This window comes from Hemiscyllium ocellatum, chromosome 20, assembly GCF_020745735.1.
Source record: "Hemiscyllium ocellatum isolate sHemOce1 chromosome 20, sHemOce1.pat.X.cur, whole genome shotgun sequence".
Taxonomy (NCBI): Eukaryota; Metazoa; Chordata; class Chondrichthyes; order Orectolobiformes; family Hemiscylliidae; genus Hemiscyllium; species Hemiscyllium ocellatum.
Genome location: NC_083420.1, coordinates 55,982,037 through 56,002,637, shown reverse-complemented (window position 1 = coordinate 56,002,637; position 20,601 = coordinate 55,982,037).

Genomic DNA, 20,601 nt, shown 5'->3' with positions numbered 1-20,601 from the left:
TAACAGGGAAGGCAGATGAACTCAGGGCATGGTTAGGAACATGGGATTGGGATATCATAGCAATTATAGAAACTTGGCTCAGGGATGGGCAGGACCAGCAGCTTAATGTTCCAGGATACAAATGCTACAGGAGGGACAGAAAGGGAGGCAAGAGAGGAGGGGGAGCGGCGTTTTTGATAAGGTATAGCATTACAGCTGTGCTGAGAGAGGATATTCCCGGAAATACATCCAGGGAAGTTATTTGGGTGGAACTGAGAAATAAGAGTGGGATGATCACCTTATTGGGATGGTATTATACACCCCCTAATAGTCAGAGGGAATTTGAGAAACAAATTTGTAAGAAGATCTCAGCGATCTGTAAGAATAATGGGGTGGTTATGGTAGGGGATTTTAACTTTCCAAACATAGACTGGGACTGTCATAGTATTAAGGATTTAGACGGAGAGGAACTTGTTAAATGTATACAAGAAAAATTTCTGATACAATATGTGGATGTACCTACTAGAGAAGGTGGAAGACTTGACCTACTCTTGGGAAACGAGGCAGGGCAGGTGACTGAGGTGTCAGTGGGAGAGCACTTTGAGGTCAGCGACCATAATTCTATTAGTTTTTAAATAGTGATGGAAAAGGATACGCCATATCTAAAAGTTGAAGTTCTAAATTGGAGAAAGGCCAATTTTGACGATATCAGGCAAGAACTTCCGAAAGTTGATTGGGGGCAGTTGGTTGGAAAGTCAGGAGGCTTCAGAAATGAGATAACAAGAGTCCAGAGACAGAATATTCCTTTTAGGGTGAAAGGAAAGGCTGGTAGCTGTAGGCAATGCTGGATGACGAAAGAAATTGAGGTTTTGGTTAAGAAAAAGATGGAAGCATATGTCAGGTATAGACAGGATAGATCGAGTGAATCCTTAGAAGAATATAAAGGCACTGGCAGAATATTTAAGAGGGAAAGCAGGAGGGCAAAAATTGGACATGAAATAGCTTTGGCAATTAGGGTTAAGGAGAATCCAAACGGATTTCATAAATACATTAAGTACAAAAGGACAGTGAGGGAGAGAATAGGGCACTTCAAAGATCAGCAAGGTGGCCTATGTGTGGATCACAGGAGATGAGGGAGATACTAAGTGTGTATTTTGCATCAGTATTTACTTTGAAGAAAGACACGGAAGATATAGAATATGGGGAAATAGATGGTGACATCTTGAAAAATGTCCATATCACAAATGAGAAAGTGCTGGATGCCTTAAAATACATAAAGGTGGATAAATCCCCAGGAACTGATCAGATGTACCCTAGGACTCTGTGGGAAGCTAGGGAAGTGATTGATGGGTTCCTTGCTGAGATATTTGGATCATCGATAGTCACAGATAAGATACCAGAAGACTGGAGGTTGGCTAACATGGTGCCACTATTTAAGAAAGATGGTAAAGAAAAGCCAGGGAACTAGAGGCCAGTGAACCTGACATCAGTGGTGGACAAAGTGTTGAAGGGAATCCTGCGGGACAGGATTTAGATGTATTTGGAAAGGCAAGGACTGATTAGGGATAATCAACATGGCTTTTTGCATGGGAAATCATGTCTCACTAACCTGATTGAGCTGTTTAAAAAAGGAACAACGATAATTGATGAGGGCATTGTGGTGAATGTGGTTTATATAAACTTCAGTAAAGCGTTCAACAAGGTTCCCCATGGGAGATTGGTTAGCAAGACTAGATCTCATGGAATACAGGGGAACGAGCCAATTGGATACAGAACTGGCTTGAAAGTAGAAGATTCCTGATGAAGGGCTCTGGCCCGAAACGTCGAATTTCCTGTTCCTTGGATGCTGCCCGACCTGCTGTGCTTTAACCAGCAACACATTTTCAGCTCTGATCTCCAGCATCTGCAGACCTCACTTTTTACTGAAAGTAGAAGATAGATGGTAGTGGAGGAGGTTGTATTTCAGACTGGAGGCCTGTGACCAGTGGTTTGCCACAACGATAGGTGCTGGGTCCACTGCTTTGCGTCATTTATATAAATGATCTGGATGTGAACATAGGAGGCATAGTAAGTAAGTTTGCAGATGACATCAAAATTAGAGGTGCAGTGGGCAGCCAAGAAGGTTACCTCAAAGTACAATGGGATCTTGATCAGATGGGCCAATGGGCCGAAGAGTGGCAGATGGAGTTTAATTTAGATAAATGTAAGGTGCTGCATTTTGGAATGGGAAATCAGGGCAGGATTTATATACTTCGTGTCGAGAGTGTGGCACTGGAAAAGCAGAGCAGGTCAGGCAGCATCTACAGAGCAGGAAAATCAACACTTTGGACAAAAGCTCTTCACCTGGAGCTTCCTGATGAAGGAACTTTGCCCGGAACGTCGATCTGCCTGTTCCACAGATGCTGCTGGATCTGCTGTGCTTTTCCAGCTCCACACTCGCAACTCTAATCTCCAGCATCAGCAGTCCTCAGTTTCTCCTTATACACTTAATGGTAAGGTCCTGGGAGTGTTGCTGAATAAAAAGACCTTGGAATGCAGGCTCATAGTTCTTTGAAAGTGGATTCACAGGTAGATAGTGAAGAAGTCGTTTGGTATGCTTGCCTTTACTGATCAGTGCATTGAGTATAGGAGGTCATGTTGCAGCTATACAGGACATTGTGTAGGCCACTTTTGGAATATTGTGTGAAATTCTAGTCTCCTTCCTACAAGAAAGATGTTGTGAAACTTGAAAGAATTCAGAAAAGATTGACAAGGATGTTGCCAGGGTTGAAGAGTTGGAGCTATAGGGAGAGGCTGAACAGGCTGGGGCTGTTTTTCTTGGAGCGTCGGAGGCTGAGGGGTGACCTTACAGAGATTTATAACATCATGAGGGGCATAGATAGGGTAAGTAGGCAAGGCTTTTTCCCTGGGGTAGGGGAGCTCAGAATTAGAAGGCATAGGTTTAGGGTGAAAGGGGAAAGGTATAAAAGGGTCCTAAGGGACAACTTTTTCACACAGAGGGTGGTGCGTGTATGGAATGAGCTGCCAGAGGAGGTTGTGTAGGCTGGTGCAACTACAACATTTAAAAAGCATCTGGATGGGTATATGCCTAGGGAGGGTTTAGAGGGTTTAGCTGGCAAATGGGCTTAGATTAACTTAGAATATCTGGTCGGCATGGATGAGTTGGACTGAAGGGTCTGTTTCCGTGCTGTATATCTCTCTGACCCTATGACTGTATGATTCTCACCTCAGAGTCGTAATTGAATGAGGTTAAATAATGCTGGCAATGGTGGAGAATCCAGTGCAACTAGAAATACAATCTCCTTTGATTATTCCTGCATAAGCAATTGTTTTCACCTGTTTTAAGGTCTTTATTAAGTCATATGTATAATATTACACAAATATGAAGATTGAAAAGAGACTTTTTGAGCATAATGTGTGATTGACCTGAAGATTTATTCTTTGATATAGGCAGCAAGCAGTGTTTGTGGTATCTGTTCACTTAAGTGCTTATTTCTGCACAACTGATTGCTTTGACCTGTTTCAGGGCATAGATTAAGTCATATGTATAATATTACAATTATATTATGATGCAAAACTGACTTGGGAGCCCTGCTATGTGATTAATCATCAGGTTTGGTTTCTGATATAAGCAGAACAGACTCTTTGTCTTGCCAATTCATTTGTGTGATTGCAACTGGGAAGCTGAGCTAAGCCTCTGTATGCCTGCTCAGGGGCACAAGATCGTGAGAGGTTAACGTGAGTTTCAGTTCACCCGATGCCACTTAAAGCCAGCCAATCACTTCTGTCCCATCTCTACACGTCTTTCCTCTAATGTGATTCCTATAACTGTACACAATATTCCAGCTGAGGTCAAACTAGTGTCTTACATGTGTTCAACTTAATCTGTATTCTACGCCCCTATTAATAAAGCCAAGGACACTTTATTAACAGCTCCCTCCACCTCTCCTTTCACCTTCAGTGATCAGTGCAAGAACACCCAGATTACTCTGCTCCCCTTTAGAATTGTATTCCCTCTTTCAGATTGTTTTTTGGTGTTCTTCCTACCAAAATGAATCATCAATTCAATCACCACCTCCTCCCTTAAGATAAAGACATACAGCCATTAAAATAATACTGAATATTAAGAGTGCAAGAACATGGGGGTGATTTGATGACTCAGTGTTTAGCACTGCTGCCTCACAGGGCTCAGGACCTGGGCTCGATTCCAGCCTCAGACAACTGTCTCTGTGGAGTTTACAAATTGTCCTCAAATCTGTGTGCGTTTCCTCCGGGGCTCTGGTTTCCTCCCACAATCCAAATCAGATGGATTGGCCAGGCTAAACTGCCCACTGTGTTCAGGGGTGTGCAGCCTAGGGTTCGTTAACCCTAGGGAATGCAGAGTGATCGCAATGGGGTGGGTGTGGGTGGGATGTTCTTCGGACGATCAGTGTGGGCACAATGGGGCAAATGGCCTGCTTCCACACTGTAGGGATTCTATGAACAAGGAGGCAGGGGTAAAAATCAGCTGGTAATGGTGAAATATACAATGAATCCTGAACAAATACCACTTTAGCATCCATTAAGGGACCACTAGAAATTGTGTTTGAATTTGTTAATACATTGTGACTCTTTAGATCATCAACCTTTCCCCCCAATCACCATAACACTCTCTGTGGTGATTTGTACACTGCCCCTATGTTGGACAATTTACACATTGCAAGCACATCTTGTATGAGTTTAGATTTAGAAAGATCTGATGTCTGAAAATTAGTCACTTTGTTGTGATTGCTTGAGCTGAGTATTTTTCATCATGAACAAGTTCCTTGATCAATTGAAAACCTTTTGAGCACTTAGAGTAATCATTTAATGTTACTTGGCCACCAACAATACCATTTAATTACTATCTGATGGCAAATGATGATTAATTGGCTTCATTGAATGGAGATTATTAAAAATGAGCACTTAAGGAATCTGTTAAATTCAGATTTATGCTCAAATTTCCTGATGGTGATGTAACAGTCCACTAGGACAGTTGGAAGAGTGGCACTCAAGGAGTCCATAACGTGGCTAAGTGAACGTTATTAAAGTCAATGAGAGGAGGTTAAGGAGGATGGTTACTGAATGGGAAATTGGGATTATGTTCTCAGTTACCAACCCAGTCCCTGGGCAGAACTGAATCAGAACATGCCTTCCCCTTCCTTAACTGGTTATCATGTAGCTGGTGCCAAACATTCACCTTCTGAATGGACAAGCTTTGCAGCATTTGGCAAACTAAGATGTACCTTAATATACATTCTGTTGAGTACTGCTACAGAGCACTTTCTAATGAAATATTGCTTAAAAACTCCAGTAGTACACATGATCACATTTAATGTGACACAATCACTTTCTTTAAAAGCACCATGTTCATATGTGCACAGCTTAAACACTGATGTCATAGACAGTAGTCAGAAGATAGCTCTGTTCATCCAGGCTATGTCTCATCATGCTAGCTCAGGTGCAGGTGGTACAAGGGCTATTGCATTGAGTGAAGACATTGAGATAGCTGCTAGGATACTGGGCATTGAGATATATGACATATGTCTACAGTCAAACAGCAACGGAAAAATGAGCGAGCAGCAATGCCTTCAGTTTCAGTTCATGTCAGCGACTATAAGATATCGGACCAGGAGTAGGCCTTCAGCCCATTAAGTCTGCTCCACCATTCAATGGTGATCTGATGATCCTCAATTGTACGTCCCTGTCTTTTCCTTACTAATGAAAGACATGCCTGTCTCAGCCTCAAATGTACTTAATGACCCATCTTTGACAGAGCAAAGTGTAAATAATTCTGCAGATTGACAGCACCCTGAGAGAAGAAATTCCTCCTCATTTCTGTTTTAAATGTACAACACTTTACTATGAGAATATGCCTTTTGGTCTTGATCTTGTCTACACATATCCTGTCTAATCCTCTAGGAATTTTGTATATTTTGATAAGGTCACCTCCCCTTCTATACTTAAATGAGTACAAGTCCAAACTACTTAACCACTCCTTATAAGATAGTCCCTTCATGGACCATAAGACCATAAGACACAGGAGCAGAAATTAGGCCATTCAGCCAATCCAATCTGCTCCATTATTCAATCATGGCTGATAAGGTTCTCACCGCATTCTCCCGCTTTCTCCCTGTAACCCTTGATCCCTTTGATACTCACAAACCTATCTATCTCAGTCTTAAATATACTCAGTGACCTGGCCTCCACAGCCTTCTGTGGCATTGAATTCTATAGATTCATCATCTCTGGCTGAAGACGTTTCTCCTTATCCCTGAACTAAAAGGTCTTCCCTTTACTCGAAGGCTGTGCCTTCGGGTCCTTGTCTGTCCTACCAATGGTAACATCTTCCCAACATCTACTTTGTCCAGACCATTCAGTATTCTGTATGTTTCAATTAGATCTCTCCTCATCCTTCTAAACTTCGTTGAGTATAAATCCAGAGTCGTCAAACATTCCTCAGATGTTAAGCTTTTCTTTGCTGGGACCATTCTGGTGAACCTGCTCTGAACACGCTCCATAGCTGGTATCAGACTAACGAATCTTTGCTAGAGTGTCCCCAATGTTGGCCCACCCTGCCTTAGACAAGGGCTGAAAAATGTGTTGCTGGAAAAGCGCAGCAGGTCAGGGCAGCATCCAAGGAGCAGGAGAATCGACGTTTCGGGCATAAGCCCTTCTTCAGGAAACAGTTTTCTTGCTGCAGTCTGACTGGTGCATTATACAGTTTTAGCAAAGTCTTCCAACGTTTAAACTCCATTCTCTTTAAAACAAATGCCAACATTCTGTTTGCATTTCCTATTACTCACTGAACTTAAAATGTGATTCAAAGGTGAGATTTTTCAAATCTCTCTGATTTGCAGATTTCTGCAGACTTTCTCCATTTAAGTAAAATGCACCTCCTCTATTCTTCCTCTCAAAGTGCTAACCTCTCATCTCCCCATGTTATATTCCATCTGCCAAGCCTTTGTTAACTTACTTATTCCTGTCCATATCTCTCCATTGACTCTTTGTATCATTCTCACCGCTTCCCATCTATTCGTGAGCCATTTGAAAACTTTGGTGGGGGAGGAGGGGTGCAGTAGGGATTATTGCGCACGTCCTTCTGGTAATGTGCCTTTGCAAAGAGATTCTGGAGAAAGATGCAATGTTTTTTGTTGAGGTTCATCCCAAGCAGCTCCGTGACGCAGGGAATCTGTGCTGTATGTGCTGTTCCTTGGGACATACACCAAGACAAACATTAACTACATCTGGACGACCATTAACTCAGTGAAGGATTGGCTTTGATCTGCCCAAAATGTGTTGGTCTTTCAGAGCATGTAGATAATTTCAACCAAGTGTTGCGCATTCCAAGGTTCAGGACCACATGCTCATAGATGCTCTAAAGGTTTGGACAGTTGCCAGCAAAGCACAGTGGGGAAAGACCACTGTCTGAGGTCTTTCTACTGAAGGTAAATGGGGGTCCATTCAGTTATTGGATCCCCCCCCTCCCTCATTGCCTCAAAATATATGTAACTATAGTCTTGTACAAGTAGGAAATGTTTTGGGTTTGCTTGCTGTTTCTTCAAATGGCACAGAACTGAACAGCTTTAGTGACTACGTATGTATGGAAAAATATTTTTATGAATAAAGTTTGAAAGAAAAGGAAAAACATGTTCATTTATTTGAACCTCAGAGAGGGTGTGGACTGGAGTGTTAAGCCTTTAATGGCAGAGCTGGTATCAAATAAGTGCTCCAAGCTGATGGATACCTCAATCAGCCTACATCCAGCAGTCAGTCTCTGTGTGTAACTAACACCCTCAGACTCACAGCTTCAGCACTGCCACCATCGTAAATGTCTTTAAGTACTGCAGATGCCATTTGAAGGCATAGAAATCCCTTGGTACTGAAGGATGTTTTGTACATAATCCAACATTGTGACCATATATTTTTAAACTCCAGCATATCCGAGTTGATTGAATTTGCATTTGCAGGTACCTTCTAATTTGCTCAAAAAGTACACGATCTGTTGGCAGTCATTCCATGTGATGCTTTATAAATTCCTACTTTGGAAATAGAACCAGTCTGACTCGAGGTTGGGATGCAGACAAGACTCTAACCTCACACCTTTAATAGCTGAGATGTCACTTTTTCTTTGTGTTGATAAAACCTTAAGTTACCTCAAGACTGTGACTTGAAAGAAGTTCTGGGATTCACATATTAATCAAGTGAAACCTACAGCCCCATTTGAATTGATTTAAAGAATTAACAGCAATCTAGATTTGTTCAATCCACTACATGATACTTTGATCGTTTACTATAAATTCTGTGTCCTATAATCCTGCCCTATTACCAACCTGATGAAGGAGCAGTGCTCTGAGAGCTTGAACTTCCAAATAAACCCGTTGGACTATATCCTGGTGTTGTGTGATTTTTTAACTCTTCGGGTAAAAAATGAGGTCTGGAGATGCTGGAGATCACAGCTGAAAATGTGTTGCTGGTTAAAGCACAGCAGGTTAGGCAGCATCCAAGGAACAGGAAATTCGACGTTTCGGGCATAAGCCCGATTCCTGATGAAGGGCTTATGCCCGAAACGTCGAATTTCCTGTTCCTTGGATGCTGCCTAACCTGCTGTGCTTTAACCAGCAACACATTTTCAGCTGATTTTTAACTCTGTTGATTGAAAGCATTGCTCTTCATTTATTCCATCTGAACATAAAACATTGCACATAGAACAGTACAGCACAGGGATGGGCTTTTCAGTCCATGATATTGTATCAAACATGACATTAAACTAATCCCTTCTGCCTGAACTGGCTCCATATCTCTCCAATCCTTGCATCGTCATATGCTTATCTGAAACCCCCTTAAACACCCTGTTGTATCTCCCTCCACCAGCCCCCGGCAGCACGTTCCAGACTCCTACCACTCTCTGTGTACAAAAACTTGCCCCTCACGTCTCCTTTGAACCCCTCCCCCACACACACACACTTTAAATGCATGACCCTGTGGTATGAACTATTTCAACTTCTGGAAAAAGATTCTGACTGACTAGCTCTGCTTATAAGTTTGTTGACTTCGATGGAGTCTCCCCTCAGCCTCCACCACTCCAAAGAAAGCAACTGCTTTTATCTGCTTGAAAAGTTTTGAAACACGGGTCCACACGTAACTCTCAGGTTTGAGATTGAAAAGAATCAAAAGTTACAAAGTGAAACGAATAATCCGATTAATTCCTAGATTGCTTATAAAGATGTGCTGAACCACAAATAAACAGAGGCAAGTAGATGTGGTCATGAAGTCTGATAGCAAAGTAACTTCAGCAGCCTTGACATTTCAACTTAATTTCCATTCATGTGACAAGGAAGCTATTGTTTCTCCACTTATTCCTGAGTGCTTAATACTTGAGATAAAACTTCAATGCAGAAAGCTGCCTTTCAGTTGGATTGCACTGTCTTGGGCTACATTATATTAAGGTAGCTGCTCCCTTTCAGGAGACCTGAACTCGGTATGTTTTAGCACACAGAGTTATGGTGACAGCTGTGGCCTACATCAGCACTCAGCAAACAAATGCATTCTGAGTGGGCCTGGGGACGGTCTATTATCTCTGGATTCGTAACAGAGCGCTGAAGGGGCTGGAAATTACGAGCAGCGTACGTGACCGAGTTATTGATAAACCTGGCTTTTGTTCAGAGTTCTGAGCGTGGTTAATGACATTTACTAATTCCGAGTAACAGAAAGTAACACCAACTCGAAAACTATGCTTCCTTTTCCACCCATGTTACAATGGAGGGATGAGGTCCTGGGACTACTGACCAGAATAAACAAAATCCTGAACAAATTTATGTGACAGCCTATTACTCAGCTTGGCAATAATGTGACATGTTTTTCAGGTTCACAAGGAAGATTAGATGCTTCAGGACACATTTCTTTCATTGGAATAAAGAATGTTAACAGCATGCGGCCATTAAAACACAGATTTCAAACTTGAAACAAAATTAACTATTATGATCATTTTATGGGTGTTATGCAGTTAAGAAAAAACCTCTCTAAAGGCTGAAATTAGAAAGCAACCCTGAGGGGGAGATAAAGGACAAATTTTGGCAGTGGGAACAGGGGTTTGGAATTGTCAACAGTCATAAAGTGGAGATTTCTCAGCCGCTGCCAACTCACAAGCTTGGCCCCTGTAAAGCCCACGTAACAGACCCTCTGTTCTCAGTGTGTACACTTTCACTGCGAGAGACAATGGTAATGAGAGAAGGTCGCCCAGTTTTGGGAATAAAGAATGGGTGCAAACTCCGTGGAAGTTTTCGCAAACATTCCACTGTTGTGGAACATCGCGCTGATTGGAGATTTTTTGTTGAGGTTCAAACAATGGAAATGTTACCTCGGGGAATACTGTCTCTAATTATCATACCAAATGTGTGAGAATTTAGCCTGCGTGTTACACTGCTCAGTGCAGTCAGGCCTTGAGTTAATAGACTAAGAAACGCATTCACCTTAAATCTAGGCAGAGCCATTACTTGATGTGTGCAATTAAATTTAAAAAATGGGTAATTTATTTTTTTAAATGAAAGCCCATTGCCTTGGCCTTTTCATTCACAAGCCTATAACTGACATTGACAGAATGCAACAGTGTGTTGTAGGTCACAATAATTAATCTAACTCCTTAATTCTTTCCCACAAAGTTGTGACTGGGTGTCATGGTGCTGTCTGGTGGGACAAAGGAATGCCATCAACCACATCCTGTCAGTGATTAGAAAGCTGCCAGACTTACAGGATCAAGTCTGCAGATCCACGCCTGACAGCATCTTCATCATCATTAGAAAACCCATATTGTTATAATGTTCCCGAGGTCTTCTCTGTAATTAACCTTTATTGTAATTATGACTGATAGCTATTCTGACAGCATTCTGCACAAATTACTCTCTGCATTGACATGGTTTGCAGAGATAGCAATAGGCTAATTAGAAAGGAACCAATTCGCGCATTCTCCAAAGATCAACAAAGCTCCAGTGACCTGCCAGAAACAGATAGCATCGTATTTGTGTGACACGACATGTAATTAAAACATATAATGTTTTTAAGGAAAAAAAATCACAGTTTGATCCAGCCCCTTCTCAAAATCCCATGTATCCTGCCTGGATGGTAGATAGGTCGATAGATTGTTACCCTACAGTAACAATGGGATTACATGGTGGAAATTCCGTGCCCATCATCAGCAATGACCTGTGGTTGGCTGTAAGAGGACTGCGGTTGCACAGGAAGAGGTGAGCATTCCAGCCTGGCTGATTTCTCCACCACCTTCACAGCTCCAACCAAACAGCTTCACTCTTCTACGGTCGAGTTCTCAGCCACTGATAGAGAGCCTCAGAAATCACCATCCGGAGGGTTAATGAGGGTTAGCTATCATAGAGCCCAACAAGTTGACACTGACCCTCCAAAGAGTAACCAAACCAGACTAATTTTCCTACCCTGTTATTCTATATTTACCCCAGACTAATGCATCAAACTACACATCCCTGAACACTACAGGCAATTTAGCATGGCCAATTCACCTATCCTGCACAGCTTTGGATTGTGGTAGGAAACCTACGCGGACACAGGGAGAATGCGCAAAAGCCACACAGATAGTGCCAGAGGCTGGAATCGAAACTGGGTCCCTGGCACTATGAGGCAGCAGTGCTGACCACTGAGCCACCATGATACCCATGAAGGCTATGGTCTTTGGGCCTCTTCACAGATAGAACAATCCAAACAAATTCAATGTGATTTTCAGCAAGAAAATGATCCACACTCTTGAATTCTGATCAAGAATCTCAGAGACACCTCTCCCAATACACTTGCTAGTGTTGGCAGTGTGTCCTATGGAGTTCCTGAGGGATGTTTGGCTTCCAACTAGTGTCCATATCCAGAGAAAAAACCTGATCTTCTCATTGACTAGGGACTGGAACAGGAAGAGTCTGGGAGTAGGTCTTGCCATCTCCAGCTGGTCCTTATCCAGAGGATCCTATAGAAATTGCAGGTGTGGGATCATTGGCTTAGTGTAGGATCAGTTACAACAGGAAGGAAAAACATTCACTGACACAGCAGTTGATTCCAGTGTGTGACAGGTGAAGAGCACTCAAGCACCAAGGGAGACAGGGAACTCAGAGAGACAGTGACCATGGACTTTCGGTATACTTACCTCCATAGTTTTCATTGCTTCCTGCTTGAACAAGGTTGTACCTATTCACTCAACAGTGGAAACTGAGTGCCTCTCAGGTCACTGACTGAGTGCTAGCTTCCAGCAGTTAGATAGATTGTTACTTACAGTAACAATGGGATGTAGAGTTTTTGAAAAGACTTGTAGCTCTGGTTGTGGATAAGGCCAGAGATTCGTTGGCCGAGCTGGTGTGCTTTTCTGCAGACGTTTCGTCACCGTCAGTACGTCTTCGATACGGTGTTAGTGGTCTGTCCTGCCTGGTATTTATGTGTCCTGTTTTTTGGTACTTCCAGTTCGATGTGTTTATTGATTGAGACCTGATTGGAGAGCAAAGCTTCAAGGAACTCTCTGGTGTGTCTGTGTTACATTGTCCCAGTTGAATTCGTGAGCTTCGTTTTCTGTGTGGTTGGAACTGGGAGAGTGCTGGTTGGGCCTGGCAGTGGTGAATTCATGTATGTGCACTCGTATGGTCAGTTTTCTTCCTGCTTGTCCTATGCAGTGTTTTTCACAGTCCTTGCCGGGGATCTTGTAGCTAACGTTCGTCCTATCAGATGTGGGCGTTGGGTCTTTGAAGACGGGCACTCCAACTAGATCTCAACAAATAAACACATTGAACTGGACCCCATATACAAACCACTCAGTTGCAGAATCAGAAGAACCAAAAAGTAGAGACACATAAATACCAGGCAGGTCAGACCACAGACACCATGTTGAAGACACACAGATGATGTCACCTAGTGAGGTGACAGAACATCCGCAGAAAATCACACCAGCTTGACAGACAAATCTACAACCTCAACAATGGATTCTACAGTGGAATTCCAGATATGACTCGGAGGGGAGAGGGACGAGCCCATGAAATGAAATGTAATAAACAATGTTGGGCCTTGTAGTTAAGGAAAGAAAGACTGGCTTTGGAGGCACAGTCCAGAAAAAGTTTACCAGGTTGATTCTGGGTTTGGAGGTTTTCTTTCATGAGGACAGGTTGAGTACGTCAGACTTGTTGTATTACTGATTAGTTGTATAAATGGTAAAATACTGAATAAATTAATTTAAATTGCTAACAGCTTCCAAGGTTTATCTTTCCCTCTCCGTAGCGTTCACCCTCTCTGCTCCTCCAGACACCAACGTCTGAAATCCACACAGAACAGAATCCTACATCGTGGAGGCAGGCCATTCAGCCCATCAAGTCCACACTGACCCTCCAAAGAGCATTCCACCCCATCCCTGTAACCCTACACGTTGCATGGCTAACCCACCTAGCCTGCACATTCCTGGGCACTATGGACAATTTAGTCTGACCAATCCACCCTAACCTGCATCATCTTTGTCCCCGGGGTCCTGGCAATGTGCTCCTTTGCTGGTGCCATTGCTTCAGTCATCCTCCTCCGATGCTGGACATTGACCAATGGGGTCCCCTCCGAGATAGAGTGGGGCTGGACATACACAGGGCTCCAGCCAGAGGACATCAGGAGGACACCCCAGGGCACCCAAAGCCAAAACAAAAACCGAGCTACCATGTTTAAGGAAGTACGTTCTGCAAATTCACCCAATCCCTGTTCGCCCTTACAGAACAGATGGTTCTGGTTTGTATCTGCTCTGTGCAGAACTCTCCTCCTCCAGGATAAGCAAAGAATGAAGCAGGATTTGCACTTCCAATTGCTAGCTGTAGCAGCCTGTACATGAATAAAAAGTGCTGGAGAAACTCAGCAGATCTGGCAGCATTTGTGGAGAGAGAAACTGAGCTCCTGTTTCAGCTCCAGTATAACTCTTCTTTTGAAGATTTCTTGTTCCCAATAACAGTCATGTTGCAGTTGAGACATTTACTCTCTTTCTCCCTGCACAGATGCTGCCAGATCTGCAGATCAGGTTAGAATCCCTACAGCATGGGGGCAAGGCATTCAGCCCACACTGACCTTCCGAAGAGCATCCCACACCAACCCTGTCCTGTAACCCCGCATTTCCCATAGCAAGTCCATCTAGCTTGCACGTCCCTGGACACTACAGTCACGTTAGCACGGCTAAGCCACCTAACCTGTACATCTTTGGACTGTGGGAGGAAACTGGAGCACCCGGAGGAAACCCACGCAGACACGGGGAGAATGTGCAAACTCCACACAGACAGTTGCCCGAGGCTGGAATCGAACGTCTGGTCCCCTGTGGTGTGAGGCAGCAGGGCTGACGACTGAGCAACCACAAATTAATTCAGATCTCCAACATCTGTACTATCTCGCTTTTGTTAGCCTTATTAGGAAGTGAAAGGGTGAAATTATTGATTTCCAGATGCTCAGTGGATATCCTGTAATAGTTGACTCGGTGACAAACTCTGATTTGTTTGAGAATTGAAACAGATATTTGTGGAACTGAACTACAGAAGAAATCAGTGTACTTAAGAGATTTAAGGAAAAATGCAAAAGTGAAATCAAAAATTACTTAAGTTAGAATTACATTAAATCTCACGGAACTGAAAACATGTTCCACAAATCTGAGCCACAGAATGAAAGGCAATTTTACACTGGGGACTAACTATAATATAACATTGGTAAGGTTGAGACCTTTGAGTAAAAATAACCAGAAGCTTTTCTCATCCTTTTTAAAGGCAAAATATCTAAAATCAGAATTGAACAATACATTGGAAAACTGCTGTACTGTTAATAAAGGCATTTGCCCACTGAATTTCAGCATCATGATCAGAGATGGTGTGAGGTATAGGAGCATCGAAGATTGAGAGAGAAAACACAGGAGCAGTAAAGCAGGAAGCATGTACACATAATCAAAGTGTTAACAATAAGATGTAAAACCAGTAAACAGAGGAGAAAGCGAGGAAGCATCAAGAGAGAATTTGCATTTGAAATGTTTGCCTTGTCACCAAGAATATCTTAAAGCGTTTCCCAGACAATTGGTAACTTTTGAATTGTCACTGTTATTGGGACAAATACTGTCAATTTGTATACTCAGCAGGCTGCCACACTCAGCAGCTGAGTTCAGAGATGCTCTTTCTTTTCAATAGTAAATTTTTCAGGATTAGGAACAAATCACACATCTTGTATACACTGTGGCGTTGAATTCTCAACATTCACCTGGAGAGACAGGCGGACCTTCAATTTAAAGTCTCATTCACAAAAAGACAGCTCTCACTATCTCAATACCACCCTGAAGAGCCAGCCCAGGTTGAGTACTCAATTATGGAGGTTGACCACACAGGTGTAAAGGTGAAGATTTAAAACTTGATCCTTTGCAAAGCAGGAAGCATCTTAGAGTTGTAGAGTTGTAGAGCAGGACAACAGACCCTTTGGTCCAACTCCTCCATGCCATCCAGATTTCCTGAATTAACCTAGTCCCATTTGCCAATATCCCCGCCTATTCATATACTGATCCAGATGCCTTTTAAATGTTGTAATTGTCCCAGCCTCTACCACATCATCCTCTGGCAGATTGTCACCACCCTCTGCGTGAAAATGTTGCACCTTTGGTCCCTTTTAAATCTTTCCCCCCTCACGTTAAGCCTATGCCCTCTGGTTTTGTACTCTCCTACCCTGGGAAAAAGTCTTCACCCCCGTCGTGCCCTTCCATATAATTTTATTATTTTATAAACCTCTATAAGGTCACCCCTCAGCCTCTGATGCTCCAGAGAAAATAGCTCCATTCTATTCAGCCTCCCCCTATAACTCCAACCCAGAGAACACCGCTGGGACACCCAGACCAACCAACCAACCCAACCACCCTGTGGCTCAACACTTCAACTCCCCCTCCCACTCCACCAAGGAAATGCAGGTCCTTGGACTCCTCCAACACCAGACCATAGCAACACGACGGCTGGAGGAGGAGCACCTCATCTTCTGCCTAGGAATCCTCCAATCACAGGGGATGAACTCAGATTTTTCCAGTTTCCTCATTTACGAGCAGGAGATGTCATCAGAAAATTGAATTGGGAGAATTGAATTGCTGTCTGCATGCTCCTCACTTGGAAATGGTTGGAAAGAAATAGGGTTGTAGGGAGAGATGTTCAGCATGGCAGATGGGGCAGAAAATGTCCATTTCCTTCTGGCAAGGTCCAGAGAAAGAACGTGCTGTGTGGTTCTGGTAGCTTAGGAGGATGGGGATGTGGCAATGGTCTCAGATTTCCACTGCGACTCCAGGCATAAAGTCCTTTCCCTCTGAAGGGAGGGACATTGAAGGTTGGAAGGCCATGCTGTCTCCCCAACATCTCACAGTACCACAGATCCCTACAGTGTGGAAGCAGGTCACTTGGCCCATCGAGTCTGCACCGAATCTGTGAAGAGCATCCCACATAGACCCACGCCCTCCTGGCATTACCCAAGGCTAACCCTTCCAGCCTGCACATCCCTGAACACCATGGAGTAACTTAGCATGGTCAATCTACCCTAACCTGCACATCTTTGGACTGTGATAGGAGACCGGAGCACCCAGAGGAAACCCATGTGTACACGGGGAGAATGTGCAGACTCCACACAGTCAGTCGCCCGAGGGTGGAGTCAAACTCAGCTCCCTGCTCACCCCCACCCCCCTCCAGTCCTTATCAGGAGTTGATTAAAATACCATTGTATCCTCATGTATATTAGGGAACCCCAAATTGCATTTATTAATAAGGAAGTTTGATTGGTGTAATACCTGCCCGGAAACTAGTTGTGTTAAAGTGGGTGAGCAGCAGGAAGGAGAGTGGGAAGTGGAAGTGTATATTCTTACCATTCCCAATGGAATGACATACTTCCGCTGTGAAAGATCCAGCTTTTCCCATTTATTTCAGAAATGTACAAGCTGAGAAAAAAAGTCACTAGACATTGGGAACTGCGTCTACCAATGTGAATAATAAATACAAAATACAGAATGCTATCAGCTGAATATTTTGAGTCCAGCCTCCATGCTGCCATTCCAAGATTTTGACAATCTCTTGTTGACTATTTTAAAATCCTAGTTATTAATCTTGGCCTCGATTCAGAAGCACCGATCATTTCTATGTTGTCTCAGTTTCCCAGCAAGAATTCCACACCTGTAAGTCCATGCCGAAACTCAGTCATATAACGCTCTTGTGCAATGCTTTGCTCATTGGAAACCAACTCCAAAAAGAATCCACAACACCTTGAAAGAAAAACAAAGGATCACAGCTGCCAATGAGTAAGCGCTTAGCTTGTTCCTCCTGGAGGTGTCAATAATGCAGCTGGTGGTGACAAAGAGCAGCAGCTTTAACCTTTGTTAAATTTGAAAGGAATTTGAAGAAATGGGATGTCCAATGTTTGATATGGGCATAAAGAACTCAATGGATGGAGATTGATCAGTGTCGGATCAGTCAGTTTTGTATGTTTCAGGTAAATAGCCACAAAAAAGTAAACAAGAAAATCTCAAAGCATCTTGTAAAGACCAGGCTCATAAATCACCTTCTTGAACATAGTGTAGCAACAGGAAAGAAGCAGCTAGAACTGTAACAGGAAACAAAACGTGCTGGAAATCACTAGCATTTTCCCGTCTCCAGTATTTGCAGTAATTAGCTCCTACCTCGAACCATAACAAGGGGCTGGTGTAACCTTACTCTGTTATTGCTTCACCTACGCTTCACAGAGTCACAGAGATTCTGGATTAGTGGTGCTGGAAAAGCACAGCAGTTCAGGCAGCATCTGAGGAGCAGGAAAATCGACGTTTCGGGCAAAAGCCCTTCATCAGGAATACACCCTTCTGTCCAACTCATCCATGCCGACCAATATTCTAAATTAATCTCATCCCACTTGCCAGCACCCGACCCATATCCCTCTAAACTCTTCCCATTCATAAACCTATCCAGATGCCTTTTAAATGCTGTAATTGTACCAGCATCCACCACTTCCTCTGGCAGCTCATTCCATACACTTACCACCCTCTGTGTGAGAAAGTTGGCCATCAGGTCCCTTTTATATCAGGTCCCTCTCACCCTAAACCTACGGCCTCTGGTTCTGGACTTTCCAACCCTGGGAAACGACCTTGTCTATTTACCCTATCCTTGCCCCTCATGAAATTATAAACCACCAAAAAGCCACCCATCAGCCTCTGATGCTCCAGGGCAAACAGCCCCAGCCTATTCAGCCTCTCCTTCTAGCTCAAACTCTCCAACCCTGGCAACATCTTTCTAATATCTTTTTAAGTTTAATAACATCTTCCCTCTATCTGGGAGACCAGAATTGCACACAATATTCCATAAGCGGCCAAATCAATGTCCTGTACAGCAGTAATATGACCACCTGACTCATATACTCAATGTGCTGACCAATGAAGGCAAGTGTACCAATACTTTCTTCACTACTCTGTCTACCTGTAACTCTACTTCAAGGAACTGTGGACTTCTACTCTGAAGTCTTTTTGTTTGACAACACTCCAGAGGGCCTTACCATTAACTATGTAAGTCCTGCCCTGGTTTGCCTTACCAAAATGCAACCCCTCACATTTATCTAAATTAAACTCCATCTACCACTCCACTGCCCATCAGCCCATCTGATCAAGATCCCGTTATACTTCACGTTCTCCTTGTTTAAGAGCCATACATTACTAATAGTATTCCACGGAAAGATCTGAAACATTTTGGAGCAGTTTTTTTGGGAGTGGGGTCCATTAGTTAGATTGATTCAAGCACAATAAATCCTAAAAGAGAATTGTGCATAGAGTTATTCGAATCATCAGCTGATAGAGGCACAATGAATGCTGTTCCAACCTCAGGGAACGAACCAAGTGGAGAAATTCTGTCACCGATGAGATTAAAGAGTTGAGAAATGCAAAGGATGGTGAATTAGAGTAAGGTTTATTTCAATGTCCTAACTGGAAACAGATTGGCCAGGGAGGAAGAAGAGCAAGGATGTCAGGAGAAGGTAAAATTGAAAATCATGGCAGACAGGTCACAGGTCAGAGTTCAGGACCATGAGGTCAGACAGTCAGACTCTCAGGGAGACAGAGACCCAGAGAAACAATGTTCAAGATGGTGATTTACAAGTAAATATAGGATTAATTAATATTATGGTGAATGCACCTGTGGGTAGCTGTGACCATAAAAGTGTTGCATGGATTTCCTGCAGGGGAGGTATTGAGAAAGGTTAAAGAGATCCTTTCCTGCATAGATTCTTTTCTTAAAGGGAACCACATAAATCAAGAAAGGGTGAATGTTTGAGTTACCAAACACGAGAAAAGACATAAAGATGGTGAATCACATATACAGATTAGAAATGTGAATTAAGTAAAACAACAATAGCTAAAAATCTCGACAGATTAATTTTGGGTTTCCAAAGAGTAGATGGGGGAATTATTGGGGCTATTAAGTTCAGGGGTATAAGTAACAGTGAAGGTGGTTGTGGAGAAGTTGACTTTGAAATTCTTGGTTCTGCAATTTATCTGACAGATTTTTGTTCAGTTTCCTCTCTATGGTCTTGCACTTGTTGATTGGCTTCTATAATTAGAGTGAGTCAGACTATTTCATTACTTGTAGTGCAGGGCTGTCAAATACTCTCCTCAATCAGTAACCTTCACAGCATATTAGTCTACATTAGCATATCAGGCCATGAATATAGGAAAATCAAGAGTTTTAGTTGGTTTTAACCCCTCTTCTGGATATTTCTGGAACTTTTCTGTCAAAATTAAAGGAGATGGTTTCTCATGAGAGCTATTTAGTCCCTTTTATTTCTCTACCCACAGGAGATCATGGTCCTTTCAGTTTGAATTGCATCTCTCCCTTTGATGAGGTGCTACTTGAAGTTCTTTTGGTACCTTTCGGTGTGACATCCCATGGTTCTGTCAGAGCTTTTCCAAACAGCCAGTGAAATTTACAAATGTTGCCATTTCTTTGGTGAATGCCCTCTTTAAGAAAAACACATAGATTAGATTACTTACAGTGTGGAAACAGGCCCTTCGGCCCAGCAAGTCCACACAGACCCACTGAAGCGCAACCCTCCCATTCCCCTACATTTACCCCCTTACCTAACACTACGGGCAGTTTAGCATCACCAATTCACCTGGCCTGCACATCTTTGGACTGTGGGAGGAAACCGGAGCACCCAGAGGAAACCTACGCAGACACGGGGAGAATGTGCAAACTCCACACAGTCAGTCAGTCGCCTGAGTCAGGAATTGAACCCGGGTCTCTGGCGCTGTGAGGCAGCAGTGCTAACCACTGTGCCACCATGCCGCCCAATTGTGATTAGATGTTCAATATGTCTGTAAGTAATCCAGATTAATAATTCTAACAAGAGATAGTTAGCACCATCCTCATTTTCTCAGTGGGTCTGCAGGCGTTGCTTCTCAAAAGTGATAGAGAAAAGCCACTGAGATGGGCGGGCCTTAGCTTTAACAAGAGATAGTTTATTCGATGATAGCTATCAGATAGGGAGGTGATGACTTGGTGGCATTATTGTTGATGTAAAGATCTAAGTAATGTTCTGGGGACCCAGGTTCAA